Genomic DNA, 14,289 nt, shown 5'->3' on the forward strand with positions numbered 1-14,289 from the left:
CCCTGTGCAACCCAGTGTTAAAAACGGGAATAAAACTATAAATATTCATGCTTGAAAAAAATAAATAAATAAATAAATACATAAATAAAAATATTTTTTAAACATTAAAATAGAAGTTCATTAAAGATGTTGATAAATAGTTAAAAACACAAGAAATAAATACGTATATTTAGATTAACTTAGGTATTTTTGCTTGACAACTTAAACAGCCAATGGCCGTATATCCCAATGTCAATATCAGCCAATCAGGTAGGGGTCACCTCCCGTCCTGCTCCCGAGCTGTGCGTGCCTTGTACGTGCTCCTCAGACACGCTCGAGCCGCGGACCGAGACAGGGCCTTTTCCGATGGTGGAATAGCTAACGCGACAGTAGCAGCCTTCTGTGGAGAAATTCGGAGATTTGGTGAGCAGAAATCCACTAAAACTTGTGTAAGCATTGAAATATATAAATATAATGACAACTCGTTTGTTAAATTTACAGATATTGAGAGATTCGAGACTGTGAACCCTGGTGAGCTGGAATTCCCCTTGCTGCGCGTGGTGCTTAGCATGGTAAGTCCCATTGAGTGTGTGTGTGAGCTAATTTAGCATGCTAATCGCTGCTAGCTTATAAGCTAACGTCTGATTGGAATTTTTACTAGCTTTTCTTCAAAGAAAATACGTATTGTGAGGCCACACGCCTAACAATGGGTTTATTTTACCAGATAACAAATGTTACTTGAAGGTTCCTGTGAAAAATATGTTGTAAAGTTGTGAAATGAGCTGTATTTTGTGTTTGTTAGCACTCGTTTTTATTTTTTATGGTGCTAATCTGTGTCAGCACACTGTAGCGAATCGGTGTGTTAATGTCAAGTGCATTTACCTGCGCTTTGCCTAAATTTTGATATATTCGGATACATTTACAAGCCAATTGTATTTCTAATCCACTTTTAAAGCAGTTTTGGATTAATTTTTAGGTGTATTCACCCTATACTTTTGAGCAGAGAAACTAATTACTTAATTACTAAATGTAGATTATTTTAATTTCATTTAATGGGAATCTGGTAATGTAGAAGGTTGATGTTGAATTATAAATTGTTTTACAATGTGGAAAAAGAATGTAGAAACTATTGTAAAGCCTTTACAAACAGGGTAACAAGCTATAGACACTGCAGGTCATAGTTTAAGTTGCTTTACCTGTTCCTCAGGTCTTTTTTTTTTTTTTTTTGGATCGGATTTGGAAATCTTGAGAAGAACCAAGGAATAACTTCCAGTACTGGATGGCGAGCGTCTATGGAAGCAAATCAGACTCATCAGATTCTGAATTTTAAACACTGCTGAATTTCATACTTTGAATTTTTTTTGCATCAAAATTATGTATGTGAATTTTTTATGCCTGAATTTAGCTCATCAAAATTCTAAAAACCAGTTAAAAATTCAGTGTCTTCAAAATTCGCCCTCAAAAAAATTTGATATGTTCAAAATTCGCTGTCAAAAAATTTAATTTTCAGAATTTGCCATCAAAAAATTCAGTGTTCAAAATTCGCTGTGAAAAAATTCAGTGTTCACATCCGGGGGACTTAGGCATAAATAATCGATCCTGGCCAAACTCGAACCAACGCCCAGCCAATCAAGTGACGCTCTTCCGGTCATGTGACGCGGAGCTTTGACCTCACAAGACAGCGATCAACCATGGCTACCAGCGGGAACGATGGCGCTTCGGTGAGTGTATTATTCCTTTATTTGCCCTCTATGTGGTTTGTTTTTGTGAGAGTCAGTAACCTGTAATGCATGACATGTTTCTAAAGAACAAGATTTATTATCTCCGTGAGGAGCTTTTAACGAAGTGGCATCGGTTACAGTTTCGCTAGCGCCCGCCTAGCCCTGGGCTATTGCCCGTCTACCGCAAGACTAGCGTGGGGCTAGCGCCCGCCTGGCACTGGGCTAGCGCCTGCCTACCGCACGACTAGCATGGGGCTAGCGCCCGCCTAGCGGGGGGCTGGCGCCCGCCTAGCACCAGGCTAGCGCCCAGCTAGCGTGGGGCTTGCGTTAGTTGTAATTACTTGGCTAGCGCGAGGCTAGCGCGGGGCTAGCGCTAGTTGTGTGACCATTATAGGTACATTTTATAGACAAAAGTTCGTTATACTAACCGAGTGCAGAGGCACTAAATATGAGTTTATTTTAAGGTTTGACTGACAAAAAACAGTAACAAGGTCACACTGACGTTCAGCAGCTGGGTAGTTGAGTAGCAATTTTCTAAATGCACTAATGTCCGGCAGTGTGATTTATGCGCCCGAAAATGCAGTTAAGTCACAGAGCAGAGTAAAGAAACTGGTAACCTTGCAACCTGAATTAGTCTACTAACACTTTGTCTATTATGTGCAATTTCTGCTCAAGTTAATGTTTTGGTTTGTTTCATTTTAAATTACTCTTGAACCTCAAAGGTTTTAAACTGTGTAGTAAAAGTAATTACAACTGTGAGCAAATAGCTTGAAATGAACTGCCCTAGACTGCTCTGTTCATAGCCGACCATTCTTTCACGGCATGCTATAACAAGAGTTATTGTGCAATGATAGTGATAAATGCAGGCAATTTTCAACTGTTTCCTGTTGAGTATGTGTGCCCTCCTTTAATGTGTTCTAAAAGAAGTTTCTAATGGGGCAGTCTAGTCTTTCAGTCAAGTGAAGTCATTTATTGCATTGGTAGTTTGCATTTCATAACTTTGTTTTTCTGTGTTCTAGGAACTATTGTTACATCATCTTTATGCGAGACTTCGTTCTCGTTTGGAGCATATTATCGGACGCATGCCTCTGGATCTGGACTTCTTGGAGTTTACTTGCACACAAGAACTTGTGTTCTTAAATGCTTTATCTAACAAGGTAGAAGTTTGCCCAGCTATTTTAAATGCACTGACACAGCTACACCATCTTATCAGCTCAGAAAAAGAAAACAGGAATCAGTACATTGCAACTGTGCAGTTTGAGAGAGGACCAGCTGGGTGACAAAGAATGGTGATATCCCCAGACCATCTTTGCAACTTGCTGGAACTTAATATGTCTGTTCCACAAACAGGTTTGGTGTAGAACCAAAGATACAGTCATGTTTTCTCAAGTTGACAGGATAAAACTGTGGATTGTGGTTCGTTAGGAATTTGATTTCATGCCATTTTGAGAATATTTCCATATCCAAAATAACTCACAGGAAAATATATTCATCTCTATTCCCTTAAATGCTGGTAACATTGTCTGCTAGCACAGTACCACAATTTGTATTAACAGAATATTTCTAATTTGGCGTAGATTTTGATTCTGACATATGGTTTAACCCAGCTGCCTTGTTTCAGAGTTGTAAGTTCAAATACATTATTAAAAAAAAAAAAAAAAAATTCCAGGGATTTGCTGGTTTGTCGTGCAGTTTGATAAATACAATTTCTGATCTGAATGATGTGTGTTCTCTTGGTGCATACATTTTTATCCTTTGTGCTTCCAGTTATGTGATGCCCTCAAAGTTATGTTTCCAAAACTGGAAACAGTTATTGGTGGATGGCTGCTTTACAAGGCTTCAGGTAGGCCAGCACCAGTTTGTGTGTTAGTGTCGCTCATTCATTAAAAATATATATGCAGCAGCAATTTATTAGCTTTGACTTAACTTCTAGATACAATGAATAACAAAGTGAGAAATTGAAGTTTTCTCTGCAGTCTTTTCTACAGGTGGATGGGGTAGTCGAAAACTCTCGCTTGTTGCACCTGGAGATACTGGCTATACAGGCAGGATTCTGAAGGCTGCAAGTCGCAGGTGTATAAATCTATTCATAGCCCCAATTCAAGAAGGACTCAGCACAGATCCGCTACAACTAACAGATGAAGCATTCAGTAGCATGCCAAAAGCCACATGTCGGAATTGTGAGGTCGCAGTTCCTCTGCAGCTCATGGCAGAACACATCAAGTCTTGTTCTGTCGCTGATGATGGCAGTGATGGTAACCTTGCTGATGTGGGTAACAGTGAGCATGAAGAAAATGAATGTAAGTACTCTTCACGTTTTGGTTGACATATCTCACAGTCTTCAACAACAGAATTCGTTACAAAATGTTTTGTTTGAAAATAACACTGCTCTTACTTGTAACTTCAATTTCTCAACAGCAACTATGCAGCAGTGTCCTGTCTGTACAGAGTTGTTTCCTTCTGACTTTATTGAGGTACATGCTTCATCATGTGGAGAAAGGTATCTATTTAGTTTTAATTGTTGATGTCTTTTCTCTTGTCAACAATTGTCTTACTCGTGTTAGCACACAACGTGCAAGTGTAACAGACTAAAAATGTTATGTGGGTAGGGCAGGAAATGAGATGATGCAGGAGAGTACTGTCAGCGAGGAAGAACAAGCAGCAACGCCTGGACCATCCAGACCTCATGAAGCAGTTGATGATAGTAGGTACAGCTCAGGATTAGCAGTTTTGTGGGAAAGTTAAGGAACGTCAAGGAAGGTAAACTGTTGTAAAGTTGCAGCTGTTGTAAAGTTGCAGTAAAAATTGGCATGGTGTCCTAGGCTTAGATGATTGTAAGTGGTATAAGACACACAAACATGCCAGTGTGTTTTCCCTGATATCAGAAAGATTATGACGTCCAGAGAGACTATTCTACCCAGTAAATATTACAGCAATAATATTATTATTAGGACTGTCAAAATGAGCGTGTTAACGCGGATTAATCCAGCACCATAATTAATAAGATTAAAAATTTTAACGCAATTAACGCATCTGCAGCGCAGATTGACTCAAAATCCCTGAAACATCTCTGGCAACGCATTTCGGGTATTTTAAATTTGATGGGTCGCTTCTATTTTACCGGTGCAGCTTTTCCAGTGTTTGCAGTATTAGTTTATCAGCTCAGGAAACACACAGACCAATTAGGTACGAGTTCAGCCTTCCCACGTGACGCTACTCAGCCAATGAATTGGTCTCTGCATTTCAGCCGCTAAACATCGCAGCTGAGTTCAGAAAACAGGTGAGGGACAGACGAGAGGAGGACGGACAAAAAGATAAACAAGAAAAGCGCTCAGAGAGTGCAGTGCTCCACCAAGACTGTTCATTCCTCAGTTTGTGTATTCAGAAATCACGGCAACATAGAATCTGGACATTTATCATAGGTCAACCCACTAACTAAATAAACACAAAATTACCTTGCGTGAGCACAGGCATGTGTTGTGCATGCGTACGTTATGTAGTACAGATACCGAATTGCGTGACTGAAATATGTAGCGGGTCGAGTGAATTGATGCAGGTAACTGAAACAGCATTCTTTTGTTGTCATGGTTACGGCTATGGCGTGCCCGCTGCTATATCTCACAATGGAAAATCCTTAACAAATCCGTGGATCCAGCCTATAAGCTGCATCACTGCCAAAATCTAATGAGGTGGTCCTTGTGTCATTTCTGACCTTCCCTGAAAATTTCATCCAAATCCGTTAGTCTGTTTTAGAGTAGTGTTGCAGACGGACAGACAGATTCACAGACAAACATGCGTGGATCGTCACGTAACTCCTCCGTTCCTTGGCAGAGTAATAAACAAATCGACACCGAGAGGAAAGTTGCCCTGCACATGTTGACTATGTTTGGATCAACATACAGCTGTAAGCCAGCTTCTCAACTATGAATATAATCCAAACTAAATATGGTTCCAGATTCACCAATGAGCTCCAAATGTGTTTGAGAATGACCCTGACACCATTCAGCCCAGATTCAGAATACTGGCAGCTCAGTTCTCCCATTAAGCAGCAGGGATATAAGGGGAATGATAATAGAGAAAAAAAACGTGTTCAACCGTTTAAATTTTCTGAGATTTAGATATTGTTAAAGAAGTATATAAGTTGGTTCAGGTTGTTCAGTCATTATTTTTCACTCTTTTTCAGATGTACAGTTATATCAAAAGTTATTTATTAATAAATGTCAAAATGTTACTGAACTGTACTGAATTTATTTGATTTGACGGTCAGTTATTGATTACATGCAGACTCTAACAAAACTACCAGATTACATCAACATATATCACACTAATTCAGTTAGACATTAAGATTTTCTGGACCTTTGCTTTAATACATTTTCTCTGACATGTTTAATAAACATGTTAAGTACATATATATTTCTTTCGTGAATCTGTTTGTGCGCGCAAAATGAAAATGGATTAAAAATGAATGATGTTTAATCGTGATTATTCAAAATTAATCCACAGCAACCCTGTGAGTAATCTGATTAAAAATTGCAATTTTTTAACAGCAGTAATTCTTACTATTAATAATAAATTTAGGCTCATTACAGTCTTCATAGCTCATGGTGTAGAATTTTTTTTTTTTATTATTTGAAAGTTAAACATATTGAAACAACTTTGTTTTTATTTTCCTTTTTAAGACTGGTTAACGATCAGTGACCCTACCAAGGCCATATCTCTTGCCTTGCTTCTCAGCATGGACATCAGAAAAAGTCCCGCCGAACAGGACATGGCATTGATCTCCTTTTACAAACGGCCTAACGCGGAATGGGCACGATCCCTGAATTGCAAACTTGAAGGTAGGTTCAATTACAAGTTTCAGTTGTCATAAAAGATTTATAGTATTTTCTTTATCATATAAACCTGACATTGTGTTGCAGGAGACACTGCTATTGGAGAAGGTGTGATTCGCTTTTTTTTTCTCGACATGCATAGAAAAGCTGAAGTCAGGGTTTTGCATCAATTTTGGTATGTGTCTTGTGTCTGGCATCCTTGGAAATGTTGATTTTATTTTAGGTGACAGGAAAGATTTGTTAATATGTTTCTATTATGTGTTGATCCATCACTGTGCTAACACATGCAGTCTGACAACTATTCCCTCTCAAATTCATACAGAGAGGCAATGACGACTACGCAATATTAACCTGCATGTTATTGTGTTGTGGGAGGAAGCCTGTTGTTTATTGTTAATGTGTTTTTTTATGTCTTCAACAGCACACTCCAGCATTACAAGGCTTTTTGAAGGAGAGCCTGACCATTTACTCCCCTCAGCCTCTCACTTTCTTATGGAAAGTGATATGTTCTTTATGGCAGGGAGAATGCTAGGCCACTCCTTTCTTCACGTGTCTTTCAGGACTCAGCCCTGCTGTTGTTCATGTTCTGCTCAGTGGAAGTCCTGAAACTGCAACTGTTACAGTGGAGGACTGTCCAGACCTGGACATCAGAGGAACAATTGGGCTTGTATGATCATTTAAAAATTAAGCTATTTCCTTCCATGTTATATTTATTCCACAGTGGGGCACTTTTTTTATTATATATCCATTGTCCTTGAGGACTAATAGAATGATGTTTATGCCTTACCCAAACTTGAGAGCTGATGAGAATTTTATTAATTACTTTTGTTATATTAAAAAATTTAAATGTGGATTCTAGAGTGACTCAAATGCCTGTCATCTCTGAAGACAGTGGAGCTTATTTGGACCCACCGTGTTCCACCGTTTATTATGTAGTGTTCAGGTCTTTTACAGCTGCACATAGAATCTGGAATTTTCTATCCTAAATTGCTTTCCTTTGTTTTGAAGCTTGAAGGGCATTCCAGACTCTCCGAAAAGGATCGAACAAGTGTTCAGGATTTGGCCTATACCTGGGACATCCCTCCTCTAACTGAGGACAACAGAAGATGGCTTTTTGAGAATCTATTGATCCATGCTGTGAGTTAAAATTTGGGACATGTCACTTTACAAAAGTTAGAACTAGTGAAACAGTACTAGTCCTAAGAACACATTGCTAAGCACTTAAAATATATGTATTTTTCTGTTATTTATTTCCAAGGGAAAAAAAACTTTCACTTCTAAAAATGTGCCATTTCTTATATGCCAAATTATTTTCTGGAAAACATTTGAGATGGGGTGTTGGTTGCAGTACTACAGATGCAGGGAGTTTTCTCAGTGAGCAGATGTACAGAATCATTTTTACTTTAGTTGCCAGTGGATAGCATAATTATTGTTTATTTTTCCTATTTATTTTACATTTTTTTCCTATTTTATTTTTTATTCTTTCTAGACACTTTACACACTTAAGACACTTCACACAAACACTTTTAGAAACTTGCATTTTGTACTTTGCATTTTTACTTTATATTTGTTATTTCTACTTTACTACTAACCTCTGTGTAATTGTGTATATTCCACTAACCTTTGTTTATTGTATTGTTTATTGTACTCTGACAAAATAATTTCCTCTGGGATTACAGTTTTTCTCAGGCGCTTTGGTACATTTCTCGAATCATCCTCGACATTTACAAAACAGTAAGTGCATTTCTCAAAACAATTCATACAAATAGTAAAACACCATGGATTACCTGCAAAAGTCAGTGTCTTGCTCAAAATCCTTAGTTCATCTCTCAAAAGTAAATATCTGTGTCAATGAACATGTCAGTGTCATCAGAATGACAAGTCCTTGTGTCACTGTGTGGATAAGACAGTCAAATTGTTTAGTCATGTCATTATAACAGTGTTCTCTGCAGGGATGTTCTGATGTGAACTATGGCTAAAGTTTTGATGACAGTTATTGTAAATTGTAAGTCAGACCTTAGTGTATATGGGAGATTGATTGCAAGAGACTGGACAAGATTCACATTTAGACTTTTACTGTTTGTATTGTAATCTGTTGACAGACTATGTCATTGCGATACAGAAAGGAAAACAGCGCTGCATAGCATCAAGAAAAAACAAAAAAACTAAAGTAGAAATGTGAACATTGGACAGTCTCCTCAGGGAAAACTGCACATGCAGTGCTGTAGGAATTACAATGCAGTCTTCCTACACCTCCTGATGTTCCTGTCTGTTGGGCCACAAATTCTCATCCTCATCATGAATATCTTCTCTTGCTTCTTTGAGCGATTTCAGAAAACTCTAACCCTTCACACATTTCCCTTTTTAGAGAAAGTCTAAATTCACCTGGGAACAATTTACCTATTCAGGACAGATTTAGAAAAAGAAGTCTTGAGGAAATGTATAGAAATATCTTTGACATATTCTAAAAACTTGTTCAGTCATTTTGCATGGAAAGACTTATGCGATGAACTAATGCCTAAATGTTGTGGAGTGTGAGACTATTCAACACAGACCCATTATAATACATTTTGATCAACATGACATAAGCAATTGATAATGTGGGAAACAGCAGAATTGTACAGAATCATTGCATGGATGTACCAAAGCATTTGCAACTTGTTCAAAGTAATGAGAAACTGCTTTTTGATGTGCACAAGTGACATAAAGATGTGAAGATTGAACAAGTAGTTTTGAGAATTTCAATTCCGATCTGAGAAATGTACCAAAGCGACTGAGAAAAACTTTAATAAAGTGGATCTTACCTTAGAAACATAATTTTATTTAAATAAAATGCATTCCTCAAAATATAATTTTTAAAAACATCTTACTGTTTGAGTTTGCTTTAGGACAAACAATTGGAATGTTATGTGTTTTACATTCTTTCTCTTATTACGATGACCAGGTAATTGGGCGTCACAAGACAAATTAAGCAGCTGCGACGAGGACTCAAAGAAACTCCAATGTGGACAGTGCTGACTAAACGACCTGATACAGTACCCTTGCTGTTTCTGAAAGAGGGAGCAGGGAATATCAGCCCAGAGGTGAATTTGAATTACTATGATCTTGTCTTAAGTATGCCTTTGTCTGTCACTATTATATATTTCTATATTCATTATATGCTCTTATCTGCTTAGCATCTGAAGTCATGGATGAAATTATTGGCACCCCTGGAATTTTTTCAGAAAATACACAAATTCTCCCAGAAATTGTTGCAATTACAAATGTTTTTTTTTGTTTTCTTGTATTTATTTCCTTGATGTGCATTGGAAAAACACAAAAAAGCAGAAGAAAAAAGCCAAAATTGACATGATTTTACCCAAAAGTCAAAAAAATGGGCCGGACAAAATTGTTGGCCCCCTCAACTCAGTATTTGGTTGCCACCCTTTGGAAGAAATAACTGAATTAATTTATTTGATTGATCTTCATGAATATGACAAAATCTCATAACAAAACAGTGTTTCCTCTACATTCACTCAGCAGCGGCCCACCATTCCTAAATCCTAGCCGCCACTCCTTCAAATTTTTTATTTATTTTTTTTTTGGTTGTTATTGTCGCAAACACACCACCACCGCATGTCTCCACCTTCACAGCAGAGTCCTGCACTGTGTCGGGTACTCGCAAATACTAAGGTAAACTACAGATAACTATCTTGCTCCAGTAAATCCTGTTCCACTAATGCCACAGGACTTATTTATACAGGCCACCATCAGGCAAGCAAACAATGTTCTCGCTGATCCATCCCATGTCCTGTTCACAGAATACGAGTTGTTGAATTCAGGCAGGAGGTACAGAGTCCCGCTGTGCAGGCTCAACCGTTTAAAAACGCTTTTATCCCCGTCTCAGTCAGGCTCATTAATGAGCGGCTAGGTGCAGGTAGCAAAGGGAGATAATTGGGGAGGAGCGACATGTATGTATGGGGGAATGTGTGTATTTCAGTCTGCCTATTTATTTTATTTTAATTTATTTTTTAAACTTAACTTATTTATTATATGTCATGTATTTATGATGTATTTTTTAATATGTGTTCTGTTTTATTGTGTTGCAGTGCAGCTTAATGTCTTGCCTTGTCTAAGACAAATTTCTCCCATGGGAGACAAATAAAGTGAACTTGGAACTTTTGCTCAGCATCTACTCTTTGATATGTCGGGTTAATACGACATTGATGTTGCGAGAGCGCAGCCTTGAAAGTGACGTCACATCAAGCAGCGAGGCAGCAGGTCAGAGAGTCAGAGGAGTTTCGTCTTGGAAAATAGGGCAGCGACTTACCGAAGAAAGTTATTAGCTTAAGATAACTCGTAATAGATTTTACGTTAAACAGATATTCACAAAATATTGATGTCCAGCTAATGTTACATAACATATAGGTAGCTTCAGTTAATTGGGCCCGGTTGCCAACTCGGTGCCGCTAACGTGAGTAAACTAACGGATAGCATTAAGCTAATATGTACACTCCATGATGTAACAGCTGACTGAATTTTCAGTTAGCTTGTTCATTTTTTTTCTTCTTTTTTAACATTCAGCCTTTAAAAAGCCATTTTCAACTGGCCATTCAATAAATAGGTTGTACAAGTACAATTTGCAGTTGTACAAGTACAATTTACAGTCAAGTGTCATTTGTTCAGCATCATGGCTCCCCAGAGAGACTGCTGCCGCTGCTGAAAAAAATCCTAGAAGAAACACTGCAATACAATTGGTCATACATGGTTTCTCGTTTTTTTTAACAGTTTGCATCCTGCATGCTATTACCTCTTCATGTGTTGTGCTCTCATCTAGGTAAGCAGTCCTACAGCCCAACCCAGCCTGCATGTGTACAACTTTTTCCTGCTCATTGGGAGATTTTTCAGTGTGTTTTGGCTTGTGATGATAAAATCCCATCAAATTTAATCTGAAAAGAAACTACAGGATTCATTTATGTGTACAAATTTATTATATCAAAAATGAACTTTGCTTTCTGTCTGTCTTTTGCTTGATAAATTAATCATTTTCTTGTTTCACATTTGATGCCAAAGTGAAGGATGTAGAGAACAGCTGTTCGTAGAAGAAAATATACAGAAAATCAAATTACAGTAAGAACTGATTAGTCAAACCTCCTCTATTTGTATTTGTGCAGAAATGTAAGATACATGTAGGATATGGTGATCACCCCTAATATGATTAGCACAGTACATATGCTTCTATGATGTGTCGTAATGTTTGCAGTAATTACTTCACTGTAAATATAACGAGCCAAAACAGGGCCAACTGCCAGCAGCTGTAAAAAGCAAGTTAGCTGCTAATTATACATGCAAAACATAAAACACATATGCAGAGGTGTAACAGAATCTACCGGATTTAATTAACTGAAGAAGTTTTAGACGATAGACTATGAAGCCTCCCCTTGTTTCATATATCCTAATATGCAGAAAAAACTATTTGAAGGTATTACAGTGTGTTTCTCCAGATTAACGCCTCTTAAACCCCACACAAAGGCACCGTTTCTGAATTAGTAATTCAGAATTGAGAGAGGCAAGTGTGTGACACTTGAAAATGCAAGCTGAAAGCTACAATATTACATCCTTTTGTGAGAGTGTCTTTGGGAAATTATCACATCAAGAAGCTGATTCAAAGGTCTTCTCAGCTGCAATTCTTTTATAACAGTAGATTAATAAATGGTAATAGCAGCACTGTTTCATAGTCAATTTCGAGTCGAAAGGTGTGTTAGGGAGGTTTTGTAGCAGTACAGCTGACTGAGCTTTCAATCATTTATCCTCCAGTTTGTCTCTGAGCCAAAACACCAAACGTGGATGGTGTGGGACATTGCTCAACATCAAACTCATTTAAAATAAGAAGAAGCATATCGTTGCAACGATATGCAATGATGATGCATTTCCTGGCCAATCAGCTGTTAGCACCATTGAAATTCCCGAAAACTTGTATCTTTTTTTTTAGATAAATGCTCGTGCTACTCAGATGTGCTGTATTACAAATAGATATATTAAAATACATCCATGTTATTAGATTTTGACTACTTAGGGGAGCATGACAAGTTGTAAATGCAGGACGAACCAGCTCTGTCTCCCAAAAACTACAGTCCTTTACAACTAAACTGCATTCACAATTATGTTTTGAGGAAAATGTATTTTCTGCTGCATTGTCTGTGACTCATCACAAACAAGTTTCAAATTAACATACCTTCAACATTGCTTTATTACTTTACTGTTGCTCCTTTTCAGTCAGCAGGACTAATCACCCTGGAACCCCCAGAAATTGAATAAGAAGCTTCAGATATGTTGTGACCCAAACCATGATGTTGTCCTTAACCCAACTGAGTACCTTTAGTAGCTAAACCTAACCGAACAAGTGAAAACGGAAGATAAATGACTGAAAATTTAAGTTTAATAATAAGAGTAATAGTCCAAAGTAAGGCACAAATCCCTCACGGCATTTCTTATAGGCAATGAATGGAAAGTGTTAATGTGATCAGCCTCCATTAACTTAGCTCCTTACAGGGACTTTGTGGCTGCTTATAAATGGAAGTCTTTCCGACTGCATCACAATCTCACATTTTGAAGGGAAACAGTTTTTCTTTTACAAAAGTAAATGAGAATGAAGTTTAGTTCTGTGGGAATATAATTTTTAGGAGACAGTATTACACTAACATGTCTTTATAAAGTTGGTACAGCTTACATTCGTCAACAAATGCATTCAACTAGTTGTCTTCCTGCTGTTTGACTGAACCAAGCCTATGATTAGTCTCGTGTGATGTTGTGCAAACCCAAAACTATGAGCTAAAGGACATTAAAACGTACCACAGAGTTGAGTCAGGTGATGCTTCTCTGTGGGTTTACCATTATAAGCAAGTCATGCCACATTACACATTTCATTAGCTGTAAATATAAAAACATTGGTTTTGCAGCTTCCCTACTGTACTTTTCTTCTTTATCAACCTGATTCTTACAGATCCTACCAAGCTCTCACTGGTTGCATGCATTTTTTCCATCTCTGCTTTGATTTGTTCCTTGGCTTGTATACCCTTCGAGTTAAGATTAAAAACAGGCAAACCATCTCATGCTCTGAGATCAAAGTCACTGTATTGCCAAATATGAGTGTTTTGTGGGTGAAAAAAAAAAGACCATGAATTTTTGACATTTCACGACTGTGGTTAACCTCTGCGGCTGGGTCATGAAACATTGAGGAAATGTTTTCAGCTCTCATTTGCTGTCAAATAATAAAACTAGAGATTAAGGCCTTCTATTGAATACCAGCATTCTGCCAAGTCTTTTTTTCTTTTATTTCCAGTGACGCACCAATGACTCACTCCAAAGCTCAATAGTCCTGGAAATGGAGCTGCACCAAAGGGCCTATGGTGTGACTCACATTTAAAGCCACTAGGTTTGCTCTCAGAGCAGCACGACAGGGTTAATTGTCATGAGTCATTTGCGACATCAGTATGCTTTTCTTTGAATGAAAACATTAATTATAGAGTCTGACAAAAGCCTGTAGCATATTGTAAAGCCTGGAACATGGCAGGCTAAATGCTTTTATGTAATCCCAAAAACAGAAGGTTTGTTGAAATACACAAAAAAAAATGTTGTCACCGCTTTCTCTCTCTCTCTCTGTTACCTTCCTTCTCATACACATAAACTAGGCAGATGTCCAATCCTGACCTACTTGTAAGCACTTCACTTACTAAAGAGAGATTTCCTCACACATTTATGTACACTATGCATGCATA

The 14,289-nt window shown here is 37.8% G+C and overlaps 1 long non-coding RNA gene across 1 annotated transcript in view; it reads left to right on the top strand.

The window, feature by feature from the left end:
• Positions 1-319: 319 nt before the first annotated feature.
• The window catches only part of LOC129350310 (uncharacterized), a 49,014-nt gene continuing 35,044 nt past the window's right edge, over positions 320-14,289 (top strand). The window contains exons 1-2 of the long non-coding RNA XR_008603668.1: positions 320-402; positions 481-551. This is a non-coding gene — a long non-coding RNA (uncharacterized LOC129350310). The remainder of the gene's footprint in view (positions 403-480; positions 552-14,289) is intronic.

This window comes from Amphiprion ocellaris, chromosome 13, assembly GCF_022539595.1.
Source record: "Amphiprion ocellaris isolate individual 3 ecotype Okinawa chromosome 13, ASM2253959v1, whole genome shotgun sequence".
Taxonomy (NCBI): domain Eukaryota; kingdom Metazoa; phylum Chordata; class Actinopteri; family Pomacentridae; genus Amphiprion; species Amphiprion ocellaris.